Below are 15,274 nucleotides of genomic sequence, written 5' to 3'. Positions count from 1 at the left end.
TTCATAATTTGCCCAATAAATTATCCATGCCGGCAAGACAATACTCCACAGTCATATTATTTTGTTACTTTTACTTTTTCTCATATGACTTGCCTTGCGCGACACCACTCCATATATAGGTTTTTGAACACCATCTCTTTAAGCATGATACTTTTTTCAAATGCTACCACCCAACATTAATTCTTCATGTATTAAATAAAATATAATACAAGATTAACTTCATTTTTTCATAATTTGCCCAATAAATTATCCATGCCGGCAAGACAATACTCCACAGTCATATTATTTTGTTACTTTTACTTTTTCTCATATGACTTGCCTTGCGCGACACCACTCCATATATAGGTTTTTGAACACCATTTCCTTAAGAATGATACTTTTTTCAAATGCAACCACTCACTATTAATTCTTCATGTATTAATTTAAATATAACACACGAATAACTTAAATATTTAATAATTTGAACTATAATTGACGGCTGCCGGCAAGACAATACTCCACAATCATGTGATTTCCATATATAATTTTGTCTATAGCAAACATTTTTTATTGTAGTAGAGTTGTTCCATACGTTATTACCCAACATTTATTTTACATGTTAAATTCTATTATATCACATTGTTTGTGTCATATGTTATTATCTAACATGTAATTTATATGTTTCATGATATTATTTGACATTTTGTATTGGAAAACACTGAATTGAATTTCATAACATTTCATAATTTGCCCAATAAATGACCCATGCCGGCAAGACAATACTCCACAGTCATATTATTTTGTTACTTTTACTTTTTCTCATATGACTTGCCTTGCGCGACACCACTCCATATATAGGTTTTTGAACACCATTTCCTTAAGAATGATACTTTTTTCAAATGCAACCACTCACTATTAATTCTTCATGTATTAATTTAAATATAACACACGAATAACTTAAATATTTAATAATTTGAACTATAATTGACGGCTGCCGGCAAGACAATACTCCACAATCATGTGATTTCCATATATAATTTTGTCTATAGCAAACATTTTTTATTGTAGTAGAGTTGTTCCATACGTTATTACCCAACATTTATTTTACATGTTAAATTCTATTATATCACATTGTTTGTGTCATATGTTATTATCTAACATGTAATTTATATGTTTCATGATATTATTTGACATTTTGTATTGGAAAACACTGAATTGAATTTCATAACATTTCATAATTTGCCCAATAAATGACCCATGCCGGCAAGACAATACTCCACAGTCATATTATTTTGTTACTTTTACTTTTTCTCATATGACTTGCCGTGCGCGACACCACTCCATATATAGGTTTTTGAACACCATTTCCTTAAGAATGATACTTTTTTTCAAATGCAACCACTCACTATTAATTCTTCATGTATTAATTTAAATATAACACACGAATAACTTAAATATTTAATAATTTGAACTATAATTGACGGCTGCCGGCAAGACAATACTCCACAATCATGTGATTTCCATATATAATTTTGTCTATAGCAAACATTTTTTATTGTAGTAGAGTTGTTCCATACGTTATTACCCAACATTTATTTTACATGTTAAATTCTATTATATCACATTGTTTGTGTCATATGTTATTATCTAACATGTAATTTATATGTTTCATGATATTATTTGACATTTTGTATTGGAAAACACTGAATTGAATTTCATAACAATTCCAAGTCTCATGAGTGTAAATTTTATTAATCGGTTTATTATTATTATGCAATATCAAATAAAATATAAACTTCTATTTCACACTAAATATAACATTTATGTTTAAGAGTGTAAATTTTTCATTCGCATATTACTGTTCTCCATTGATTGAATTATAATATATTTTTAATATGATTTCATATATTTATTTTTTTGTGTTTTCTACTATTGCCTTTCGCAGTTATCATATATATATACATATATATATATATATATATATATATATATATATACTCATATATATAATAAAATGTGTGTTCTTCTTTCTCTGTTTTGTTTAAAACAATTTAATTTCTTTATTCCTTTCAATAACAATTCAATTATTCTGAAAAGAATGTTATTTATAAAATAACATAAATTTTGTATTGCATCATCAAAAAGCTTTTTGTATATAACATTTTCTTAAGGTCCGGTCCACACATTATCAACTTACAAAGAAATATATAAAATATCATAAGTAAATTAACAAATATGGCACCTTTAAACAACTCATACAATATATATATATATATATGTTTTAGTTGGTGTTTAACAACCATAACACACATATTATATTTTATATTTGTTGTTTTATTAACATTTTCGAATCATCAAGCAAAGGATAAGCTTCAGTGGATCGCAGTATGGCAGCTGCTCAACCACTTACAACACCTTGCCTGTTACAAAAGTCGTTTACAATTGATTCTAGGCTTTGTCATTGTATTAAATAATGTTTAAATATGTAACTAGCACGGCATCAGGTGATCATAGATCCTCCCAATTTACTATGTTACAAATAACATTGGCATCACATCCATTGTCGTTTATAAAATAAATTATAAACTTTTAATGGTTTAGAAGCCATACAATGCAAATTGCCCCTTATTTATCATTGCAGTCCAGCACGGATACGACCTTAGAGGCGTTCAGGCATAATCCAACGGACGTAGCGTCATACCACTGTTCGCTCGAACAAGTATTGTGCCATTGGTCCGTACCTGCGGTTCCTCTCGTACTACGCAGGAATGCTGTCGCAACAACGTTTTGTCATTAGTAGGGTAAAACTAACCTGTCTCACGACGGTCTAAACCCAGCTCACGTTCCCTTGCATGGGTGAACAATCCAACGCTTGGTGAATTTTGCTTCACAATGATAGGAAGAGCCGACATCGAAGGATCAAAAAGCGACGTCGCTATGAACGCTTGGCCGCCACAAGCCAGTTATCCCTATGGTAACTTTTCTGACACCTCTTGTTAAAAACTCTTTAAACCAAAAGGATCGATAGGCCGAGCTTTTGCTGTCCCTGTGTGTACTGAACACCGAGATCAAGTCAGCATTTGCCCTTTTGCTCTATGTGTGGTTTCTGTCCGCACTGAGCTGGCCTTGGGACACCTCCGTTATTATTTGAGAGATGTACCGCCCCAGTCAAACTCCCTACCTGGCAATGTCCTTGAATTGGATCATACCTGAGTAATTGGAGTTATACCAAATTTTTAAATCAAAAATACATAAATGCATTTTCTTATTAAAGAATTTGTTTGCGATTATATAACAAACTCGTGATACTTTGATCAAGAAGCTTGCATCAAAACCCAATACCATAAGATATAATAAATACATCCGTATAATGGCTAGGAAATGATACACGTTCCATTTAATCAAGTAAGTAAGGAAACAATAAGAGTAGTGGTATTTCATTGTCGATACCAAACCGAAGTCTAATATCTCCCACTTATTCTACACCTCTTATGTCTCCTTACACTGCCAGATTAGAGTCAAGCTCAAAAGGGTCTTCTTTCCCCGCTAATTATTCCAAGCCCGTTCCCTTGGCTGTGGTTTCGCTAGATAGTAGATAGGGACAATTAAAGTCAATTGGTTTAACGTGAGCACCTGCCGGGATGGCTTAATCTCACGGTGCTAAGCACAGGAATTAATTTAAGCGTCAATTACCGCCCCATTGGAACTAATATTCCGCAGGTACCAATTTGAAGTCACTACTGTTTGGTCGTGAACTTCCACCTTGGTTTGGAGGGCCGCCTACCTAAAACGACTTCCGATCTATGGGTCACGGCACCCTGTTGTATAGCGCAACAACACGCCGAGTCAATTGCTCTACCCGCATTTGGGTGTCAAACCACAGCCACCACGAAACTCCCCGAAGGGCCGCAACCAAAAACCAGGACGGAAACAAGGTTCCGCGGGCTCCTGATTACCCGTGGTACCGGAAACAAGCCTCCGGTCAAGCCTCGTACCCATAGGGTACTCCCAATTTAAACTCCAAACAGTTACGGGTTGGTGACCCAAAAAGAAGGAAAGATATCACTGTACGGAATAGAATGCGAATTGATGTAAACACCAAATCGCAGATGGAACAGTATACGCCATGCTTTATGGACATGGTTTTCTCACTGTGGGGAGCGAGGCCTATTCCTTCCTCTTCCGCAAACAGCGGCATTAATAACTGAACGAATTCAGACCGCTAGGCGGCCAGCTGATATCCCCAACAACAGCGCTGAGAGCCGAGGGTCGAGACCGCCCCTGAACACCCCAACGCCCGTGGTACCGGATCAGTCCTCCGGTCAGAACTCGTACCACAAGGATACTTCCAGTTTTGCTCCATAAAGCCGGGACTGGTGACCCCCGAACGCAACTCAGCAATCCATTCACACACCCCCACATTCATACCCCCAACAGACATTCAACATTCACCCAACTTCTCCACGTATGAGACGTCGTCTGGCAAATGCAGCCCGTGCAAACTCACTCATTCTCCTTACCCCTTCACAAGTGGAGAGCACTTGACTTACGTCATACCCACTAATACCCCGCGTTATCCCAAGCACACTTAGATCTCGCAGATCTGCATACAAAGGGCACTCACAGAGGACATGTTCCCATGTCTCTCCCACCCAGCCACAAGGGCATTCCGGGCTATCACAGAGTCGTCTTGAATGCAAGAATGCATTCAGCGACCCGTGGCCCGTCAACAAAAATCCAAAACTCAGGTGAAGCCTGAAGTCTGGACGGTCAACAGCAAATGTGACCTCCCGAATAAACCTATGAGTGACCCTCCCATTCTCGCTAGTATCCCATCTGACCTGCCAGTCAGACAGAACACACTCATTTAGCAATTTCTTGCACTCACTAAGCCCTAAACTCTCCACATCCCTATCCGCTAACCATTCATTCTGCAGCAACGGCAACCGCCTCTTGATCCTATAGCTCAGGCTTCGACGCCTGATCTCCAAGTCCAGAGGGGCTACTCCTAACAATACCTGCATTGCCTCCGTGGAGACAGTGCGGCATACAGGCAGACACCCTAACAACATCACACGCTGGCAAGCCAGCACATTCTTTCTGCCTACAACAGTCAAGACTGCCTTACACCATACCGACGATCCATAAGTTGCACAGGCAACAAATAGACCATCATATACGGTGCGAGCAGCAGATCTGCTGAGGCCCCAGTCACTTCTCAAAATCCGACGCACTTGTCCAACCAAACTAAGCAATCGCCCTTTCACATATGCGATATGAGGAGTGAAGCACATCCTCTCGCCAAACACAATGCCGAGGTATTTCACCTCCGACACATGCCTCAGGCTGACGCCATTTAGCCTAACCAATGGAGGTCGACTACGCGACAATCTGCCCTTAAGCAGCATTGTCACGGTCTTGTCCATTGCCAGACTGACGCCAACTCTGAGACCCCACTCATACACAACTCGCAAGTACGTTGCCGCACTTGCCTCTACATCCGCTCGCGATTGCCCCTCAACCAGAATGAGCAGGTCGTCCGCATACGCACAGCACTTGCATACACGCTCGAGCTGCCATAGCAAGGTATCCATCATGAGGTTCCATATAAATGGACCACAGATGGATCCCTGTGGGCAGCCACGAACCACATTCAGGCTAACACTTTCATTCCGACCTACAGCACACGCTCGTCTGCCAGAGAAATAGCTCTCCCAAATAGCCAATTCCCGGCAGCCACATTCGCTCAACCTCTCCAACACACTCGGCCAACTCAGGTGGTCAAAAGCCCCTTTGAAATCTACAAAGATGCCCAGAATATGCCTGGAGTTGCTGGACTCAACGGAGTCGCTTACAAATCTCCACGCATCTTCTACACATCTGCCCTTCCTAAAACCAAATTGCCGATCTGACATTTGGCTACTCACTCTCTCTTGGAGCCTTTCTACCATGACTCTTTCCAGCACTTTACCCAGCACTGGTAGGAGACTGATGCCCCGAAAGGAACGAGGATTGCTCCTGACCCTATCGGGCGACTTCAAAAGCACAATCACCCTTGCACACTTCCACTCATTGGGGAAATATCCCTCATTCATACACTTTCCATACATTACATTCATATAGTCTGGAATTGACTTCCAGACACTCTTACACATTTCCCCAGTAAAACCATCCATACCAGGTGATTTCCTCGACTTTAACATCGAGAAAGCCACCTCCAATTCACTATCCAGGAGCGGGTCAACATCACCAACCACACTCGGTGGCAAGTTCTGATGATCCGCTCCAGGGAAGAACTCATTCAATAAGACATTCATGCAGTCACTCCATGCCGTTAACTGAACGTCACCGACACGGAGGCCACTTACATCCGCTTCCCTACGCCTACCTCTCACAACTTTATAAGCACGACCCCAGGGGTCGTCCTTATTGCGCTCCAAAAAGGAACGCCATTCATCCTCTTTCACTCTTACAAGCATTTGCTTGTACTCATTCATACACTGGCTGTAATCTAACCTAAGTTGGCCAGCGTTCTCGGCATTGGCAGATCTGGCCCTTTGGAATCGCTTCCTTAGGGACCGCACTGACCGACGCTTAACGCTCAACTCATGCGACCACCACTTCACTCGTTTGAGGTTGACCTTTCGGTGCCTCTCAAACAAGCGATCATTCGCACAAGTCACCCACCTATTCACACATACGACCTGCTCGTCAACATTCATTGCACTAAAAGTGCTAAGCGGAACTTGCGTTGCCGCTTCACTCACAAAAATCCCATGAAGGGGCCAATTCGCACCACAAGTGCGCCAGCGATTACCCCCATCACTTTCACGCGTGGTGGAAGTGTGAGTGATGACAATCTCAATCGGATTGTGGTCACTCACACCGTGTCCACCCAGTACACTCCATTGAAAACCAAACACACTCGTTGCTGCCACATTCGCAAGAGTGACATCAATGTCACTCTGGCCCATCGGGCCCGCAAACGTGTACCACTCGCTGGGTTCGTTAACGACCCGGACATCCTGGGACACAGCCCACTCGGCCAGCACCTCACCCCTAGAGCGGTTCAGATACCTAGCAGATCTAGATATCTTACTGAACCACAAGGGGGACGGTGCATTCGCGTCAATACCAAGGATGAACGGAACGCTACCAGCCAGTAGTAGCACCTCATCCATATACGCGATATACGGTTCGAGGGGATCCCCGAACTTGCAGTATACGCTTGCTACGTACAATCTACCAAAATTGCCACTAAGGCTCACACACACACCCCAGTCAGTCGAATTCACAACAGTGCATTCGATACTGACATCATTCACAACGACAGCAGAGTTGGCCCTGCTGTCAGGAAATACTCGCATACCCGCGGGCAGTCCCCGTACGCAACCATTTGCCACATAGGGTTCCTGCAACAGGGCAACTACGCTGCCTCTTCTCACAATCATATCACCCAAATCACACATGACTGCATATGACTTCTGACAGTTCAACTGAAGAAGTCTGCTAGACATATTAATGTCTAGCACTCGCCCGCGCCACAATTGCACTGTACACAGGGCAAGCCGGAGACATCATAAGATGCTCGGATGGCCTACCCTTGAATGCGCAATTGCGACAGTTCAATGCATTGCTGCACTGAGCTACGCGGTGACCCATTTGGCCGCAGCGACGACAAACGTCCTGCTTAAGCCGGCATTCCGCTACCTTATGGTCGAAGCCAAGGCAACGATAGCATCCCACTACCGGGTCAAAGTTCCTCACACGAAATGAGAACCATTTCACGTAGCAGCGTCCGGCATCCAAGAGGGTTTGCATGGCCAGGCCAGCACCCTCGAGAACAACATTCACTGCTGCGCTACCCTCTTGCGACCAAGGCTTACTCGCAATGCGGACACCTTTAGTAAAGGCCTCTTTGGACATCTTGTCCTTGAGGTTCAGCTCGTATAGCTCAGCCATGAACTCGTCAGGCGAGATTACAGCGTGAACGCCCTGCACGACCACTTTCGGCCCCAGTCTCTCTTTCACACTCACTTCCAAACCAACTTCGCTGAATTTTGCGTTACCCGCAATCTTCTTCCGCTCGGCAGCAGATGGTGTGCGAATAATCGCTCCTCCATCCCGCAGAGGTTTCACCTCATGCACGCGCACACCCAAGGTAGGCCCTACCTCCTTCACTACCTTTTCGACCACGTCCTTGGCGGTCTTACCAGCAGTTTTGCTGCGCACGACCAAGGACCAGGTCTCGACTGGCCGAGGCATCTCCGGGGCAGACAACATTGTCGACATGGGACCCCTTGGGCTCACGGCTGCCGGCGAAACTCGCGTTTGGCCAGCTGTCACATGCCCAGCATGTTCATTGGTCGCATTAAAGCGAACAGCCTCCAAACGCCCCTTGAGGCGCTCATTTTCCGCTATCAGCGTAAACAGCAGCTCCTCATACTGCGTCGCGTAGCCTAACACGCTACCGACCAGTGTCCCCGTCTTACACTCAGCGAGTGCACACTCTACCAGCTCCTTGCTTATCGCCTTCATTTTTTCTATCGGCGTTCCCTTTCGCTTCAATGATAGCGCATTGCTCGCCGAACGCGCAGCAATGGGCTCCTCCACAGCGGGAACACCGGCACTCACACCAGGCGTGCCCGAATTGCACGCCTCACCTTTCTCTCTAGGCACTTTAAGGGTAACCATAAGGTTACTCTCCGAGCGCCGCCCGTCCACATTCTTACCTGCTGAATTCACAGCCGTCTCGGAAGTTGCCTTCCTCAACCGCTGTTTAGTCAGCACCCCCCTCCTTCTTATCACGACATCGCTTGATGCATCAGAGGACAGCGATGTGTCGTCATCTGACGACACACTCAGCGCCCCCTCCGCTACAAGCTCCGCCGGCCTCTTCTTGCGTGGCGGCATCACAACACGTGACAATCTATAAATAGATTTGTTCACACACACACTCGTAAGCACTGACAGAAGATTCACACGCACACGAAAAAATGTACCCTTTTCGCACAGCGAAGGCAGATGCAAAGCAAATGCAAAAATAAGCGCAACTGTAAAGCACCGTTACTCAGAGCACCGCTACACAAAGTACCGCTACTCAAAGCACCGTTATTCACACTTTCCGCACAGCGAAGGCAAATGCGAAAGCAAATGCAAAAAACAAGCGCAACAGTAAATTGGCGAAATGTAAACAAGATCCCGTTATTTAAGAACCGTTATCTCTGTTTAACCGCGACAGCAAAGACACGTCCGTTCGTTCCCAAGTCTGAACTCGTACTGTAGTAGATAGGGACAGTAGGAATCTCGTTAATCCATTCATGCGCGTCACTAATTAGATGACGAGGCATTTGGCTACCTTAAGAGAGTCATAGTTACTCCCGCCGTTGACCCGCGCTTACTTGAATTTCTTCACTTTGACATTCAGAGCACTGGGCAGAAATCACATTGTGTCAACACCCGCTAGGGCCATCACAATGCTTTGTTTTAATTAGACAGTCGGATTCCCCAAGTCCGTGCCAGTTCTGAATTGATTGTTAATTGATAATCGTTATAATTTAAAAGAACTAATCAGTTGCCCAATTAGTATTCTTAAAAATTTTAGCAAGAAAGTTCCACAATTGGCTACGTAACTAAACTATCCGGGGAACAAGAATCTACCATAAATGATAGAAACCCTATTTACCCAGAACGAGCACATAAACCATGTTATTGTTTCCCAATCAAGCCCGACTATCTCAATCTTCAGAGCCAATCCTTATCCCGAAGTTACGGATCTAATTTGCCGACTTCCCTTACCTACATTATTCTATCGACTAGAGACTCTTCACCTTGGAGACCAGCTGCGGATATTGGTACGGCCTGTTGAGAAGTTTGCGTATCCCCACCATAAATTTTCAAGGTCCGAGGAGAAAATATCGACACAACAGTATATGTCATGCTCTTCTAGCCCATCTACCATATCTCTCTGCGAAAGACTTCCATGGTAGTACGGCTATAAAACAGAAAAGAAAACTAAGAAGGTGTCAATTATTAATTAATATTAGTAGTTGTAAATAAGTTGCCTTTTTTCTACTTTGGTTTCTTTGCAATAATAATAATTATATTTATTAGTATATTAGCAATTAATGTTAATATTATTAGTTGTTTGTTTAATACCAAAAACAATATTCAATTGGTGCTAAAAATATATTTATCAGTAGTTCGTTTCGATTAAAATATAAAGCTTATTAAATTAAAAATACATTTTCATATTCAATATTTTTAAAATTCTAAATTTCGACTATCCCTCAGTCGAAACAGAAAAATCTTAAACACAAAAAAGAAAAAAAAATTAAATTCATAATTACGTTGGTTAACTTTAATTTTCGACATAGCAAAATCGCAAATAAAAAATATATTTAATTCAAAATCAAATTTAATATTTTTAAATTTAAATGAATGAAATTTTTACTACCACTTTTGAGAAGTCAAAAACTAGAATTTAAAGCAAAAATATATATAAAATGAGAGTAAGCAATTTCTCAGTTAAATATTCTATATTAATAGTGTTCGTTTTTAAAATTTAAATTACTTTTAGATATCTGAATGATTTGTATATATTGGATACGCGAGACGTGCACAGTCACAATGGCAAAATCCGCCTCCCCGGGAATCGCACACGGGTATTTCGTTTACGAGCAACGATCCGGGCTAATTGAGCCTACTCGTCTACTCCGGAATGAGTGATTGTATTACGAATACGGGTATTTCTGTATTACGAATTATACGAGTATATATATATTAATTATTATAGTTGTTTTCCATTTGGTTTTTTTTTTACAGATTCCATGCCGTGGGAGAAACCAAGAACTCGAGGACAAGCCCCACTTTCGCGATCCTTGCACGGTTCGACAATGATTGCAAATAAAATGTATGTTTTTGGCGGCTGGGTACCACTGGTGATAAATGACTCGAAGGCGACAACAGAACGTGAATGGAAATGCACAAATACGCTCGCCGTACTTGATTTGGGTATTTACTATATTGTATATATATATATATATATATATATATATATACATTGTATATTATAATAAGCTTTTTGTGTAGATATGATGACGTGGGAGAATGTCACCCTGCACCATCGAGGAGAATGTGCCCAGAGCACGAGCCGGGCACTGTGCCATTGGCATTCAGAGTCGCCTATGTTTGGTCGGAGCGAGATGGTTATCGCAAAGCTTGGAACAACCAGTTTAGGGTGAGATGATCTACACTTATAACTGATTTTAATAATATGTATATATAAGTATAATAAATATATATATAAATAAGTATATTTTATTTATATAACTATAAGCCAAAGTGTGCAGATTGTAAAGATATATGTATACATATATATTATATATATATATATATTTTTTTAGTATTGTCCAAGGACTAAGAATTGTTTTTCAAAATTCAAGTTTCATATTAAATGGCTTAAAAAAATAAAACTGAAATATTGGCCAATGTAAAATAGATAACAGATTTGGGAAAACCTGTAAAAAAAAAATTAAAAATATAATAAATTAAAGTGAAAAGTTCTGAGAAATAAAACCATTAAGAACTAAAATAAACGTTAGTAGATTTGTGATAATATTGTAAAATGTGATTAAATAGTAATCTCTCGGCGCAATTGTGCCCAGACGGCAACGCGTCGAAAATTTTGCAGTGGTCAGCGTTATTTCACTTGACATTGCTGCGACAACATCGCAGTTAAATTAAGAACGGCCTTTTATGAGCATGCGTGTATGGGTACGAACAGGTACACTGCACATTTATCGACGCGTCGCCGTCTGGGCACAACTGCGTCCAGAGATTCGGAAAAAATCGAATGCACTCTTTTGTCGATTTGACGCCTCTATGTATTGTATGCTTAGCGATATTATTTAAAATTAATTGAAATGATCAATAAAAATTATAGTTTATTTTTATTAAGTGTATCGATATATACTTAAAATGTATTAGAAATTAGTTCATTCAAGTTATATTTTTATTTTTTCATAAAAACATCGATAAGCAAATTAAATGAATAAAAATAATTAGTTATTGGTTAACTTATTGTTTTATCGTTGATATCTTTATATATAAACAATTTATTGAAGTTGTATTTTTATTGAATATTTTATTTTATTATAACAATTAATATATAATCAAAACAATATTGTTTTGCTATTAATTATTAATGCTTAATTATAGTTTGGTTTTAAATGTGCATATTATCCATTCCAGTTATATTTTTATTTTATAATAGATTTATATTTAAACAAAAAATATTGTTCTTCCCTCGCTAGCCAAAATGAGTTGCGCTTATCGATATATAGATCGATGATCCAGTTCGGCTCCCTGCACTATCGTCACACTACAATCGATAATTAAAAACACGGCATATCTAGTCACGACTGCCAATCTGAGTCAGCACGCTACAATTGATAATTTCAATTGCTAATTGTCAATTTCCAATTATTAATTTAGTCACCAATCAATGGTATGTGCCCGTGTTGAAGCGCGATGTGCCAAATGGTTGTGCCGCTTATGGATTTGTTGTGGAAGGCACCCGCATGTTTGTCTTTGGCGGCATGTCGTTGTCGTTTTCTTCGGCTTTTTTTTGCGCATTGTATGTGCACGAATTTTGGAGTGTGTCGCATTTCCATTTATTATTGACTTACATTTCAATTTCAATAAAGTGCAATTGATAATTTGGTAAGCGAGAAGGAAAAACAACAATAATTCGCATTTTAAAAAATTGTGTGATAAAATGGCACCAAAATTTTGATACCGATTTTTGATGAGCGCGGCGTCCATTTGACGACATTGCTAGGTCAACATAAATTGTTAGCATCAATGCAGCAATCACAGTGCTCAATAATAGTTTATTCGTATTCATTTAAATTTTTAATTTTAACTTGACTAATTTTTTTTTTACAGTTTTGACAAGCAAAAAGATGAACTTGAATTGTAAACAAATATATTAAAAACGAATAATCTGCTGAATTGAAAATGGAAATGGATGCCACCTACCAAATTGATAATCCTAATAATAATATGTTGGCCAATAATCAATTTGGTTTTCGTTGGAAACGCATTTTAAATCCAACGCGGCCGCAGCCGCGTCCCCGCCACGGTCATCGTGCCATAAATATCAAGGAATTAATGGTCGTTTTTGTTGGCGGCCACGAGGGAATTGCCGATGAATTTCATGTTTATAATACAGGTATTTATTTTTGTGATTTTAAATGGGCTTTTTTTTTTTATTTTGAGTGCGTTGATTGTATGTCATGCAAAGCAGGGGAAATGATATACTTTGCCACTAACGGTAGTTGAGAATATCGTAGTGTGTTTCGTGCTGTGCTATGAAGCTGCACTATCACTGCACAATTTGGTGTAGATGTTCATGGAGCTGCACTATAGTCACACTACAATCTATATTGAAAAACACGGCATATCTTGTCACGACTGCCAATCTGAGTCGGCACGCTACAATTGATAATATCAATTGCTAATTGTCAATTTCCAATTATTAATTTAGTCACCAATCAATGGTATGTGCCCGTGTTGAAGCGCGATGTGCCAAATGTTTGTGCCGCTTATGGATTTGTTGTGGAAGGCACCCGTATGTTTGTCTTTGGCGGCATGTCGTTGTCGTTTTCTTCGGCTTTTTTTTTGCACATTGTATGTGTGCACGAATTTTGGAGTGTGTCGCATTTCCATTTTTTATTGACTTACATGTCAATTTCAATAAAGTGCAATTGATAATTTGGTAAGCGAGAAGGAAAAACAACAATAATTCGCATTTTAAAAAATTGTGTGATAAAATGGCACCAAAATTTTGATACCGATTTTTGATGAGCGCGGCGTCCATTTGACGACATTGCTAGGTCAACATAAATTGTTAGCATCAATGCAGCAATCACAGTGCTCAATAATAGTTTATTCGTATTCCTTTAAATTTTTAATTTTAACTTGACTAATTTTTTTTTTACAGTTTTGACAAGCAAAAAGATGAACTTGAATTGTAAACAAATATATTAAAAACGAATAATCTGCTCAATTGAAAATGGAAATGGATGCCACCTACCAAATTGATAATCCTAATAATAATATGTTGGCCAATAATCAATTTGGTTTTCGTTGGAAACGCATTTTAAATCCAACGCGGCCGCAGCCGCGTCCCCGCCACGGTCATCGTGCCATAAATATCAAGGAATTAATGGTCGTTTTTGTTGGCGGCCACGAGGGAATTGCCGATGAATTTCATGTTTATAATACAGGTATTTATTTTTGTGATTTTAAATGAGTTTTTTTTTTTATTTTGAGTGCGTTGATTGTATGTCATGCAAAGCAGGGGAAATGATATACTTTGCCACTAACGGTAGTTGAGAATATCGTTGTAGTGTGTTTCGTGCTATGCTATGAAGCTGCACTGTCACTGCACAATTTGGTGTAGATGTTCATGGAGCTGCACTATAGTCACACTACAATCTATATTGAAAAACACGGCATATCTAGTCACGACTGCCAATCTGAGTCGGCACGCTACAATTGATAATATCAATTGCTAATTGTCAATTTCCAATTATTAATTTAGTCACCAATCAATGGTATGTGCCCGTGTTGAAGCGCGATGTGCCAAATGTTTGTGCCGCTTATGGATTTGTTGTGGAAGGCACCCGCATGTTTGTCTTTGGCGGCATGTCGTTGTCGTTTTCTTCGGCTTTTTTTTGCACATTGTATGTGTGCACGAATTTTGGAGTGTGTCGCATTTCCATTTATTATTGACTTACATGTCAATTTCAATAAAGTGCAATTGATAATTTGGTAAGCGAGAAGGAAAAACAACAATAATTCGCATTTTAAAAAATTGTGTGATAAAATGGCACCAAAATTTTGATACCGATTTTTGATGAGCGTCGGCGTCCATTTGACGACATTGCTAGGTCAACATAAATTGTTAGCATCAATGCAGCAATCACAGTGCTCAATAATAGTTTATTCGTATTCATTTAAATTTTTAATTTTAACTTGACTAATTTTTTTTTTACAGTTTTGACAAGCAAAAAGATGAACTTGAATTGTAAACAAATATATTAAAAACGAATAATCTGCTGAATTGAAAATGGAAATGGATGCCACCTACCAAATTGATAATCCTAATAATAATATGTTGGCCAATAATCAATTTGGTTTTCGTTGGAAACGCATTTTAAATCCAACGCGGCCGCAGCCGCGTCCCCGCCACGGTCATCGTGCCATAAATATCAAGGAATTAATGGTC

The sequence above is a fragment of the Drosophila grimshawi genome, unplaced genomic scaffold (assembly GCF_018153295.1).
Source record: "Drosophila grimshawi isolate 15287-2541.00 unplaced genomic scaffold, ASM1815329v1 contig_82, whole genome shotgun sequence".
NCBI classification, from domain to species: Eukaryota; Metazoa; Arthropoda; class Insecta; order Diptera; family Drosophilidae; genus Drosophila; species Drosophila grimshawi.
Note: the sequence above shows the minus strand (reverse complement) of the source record.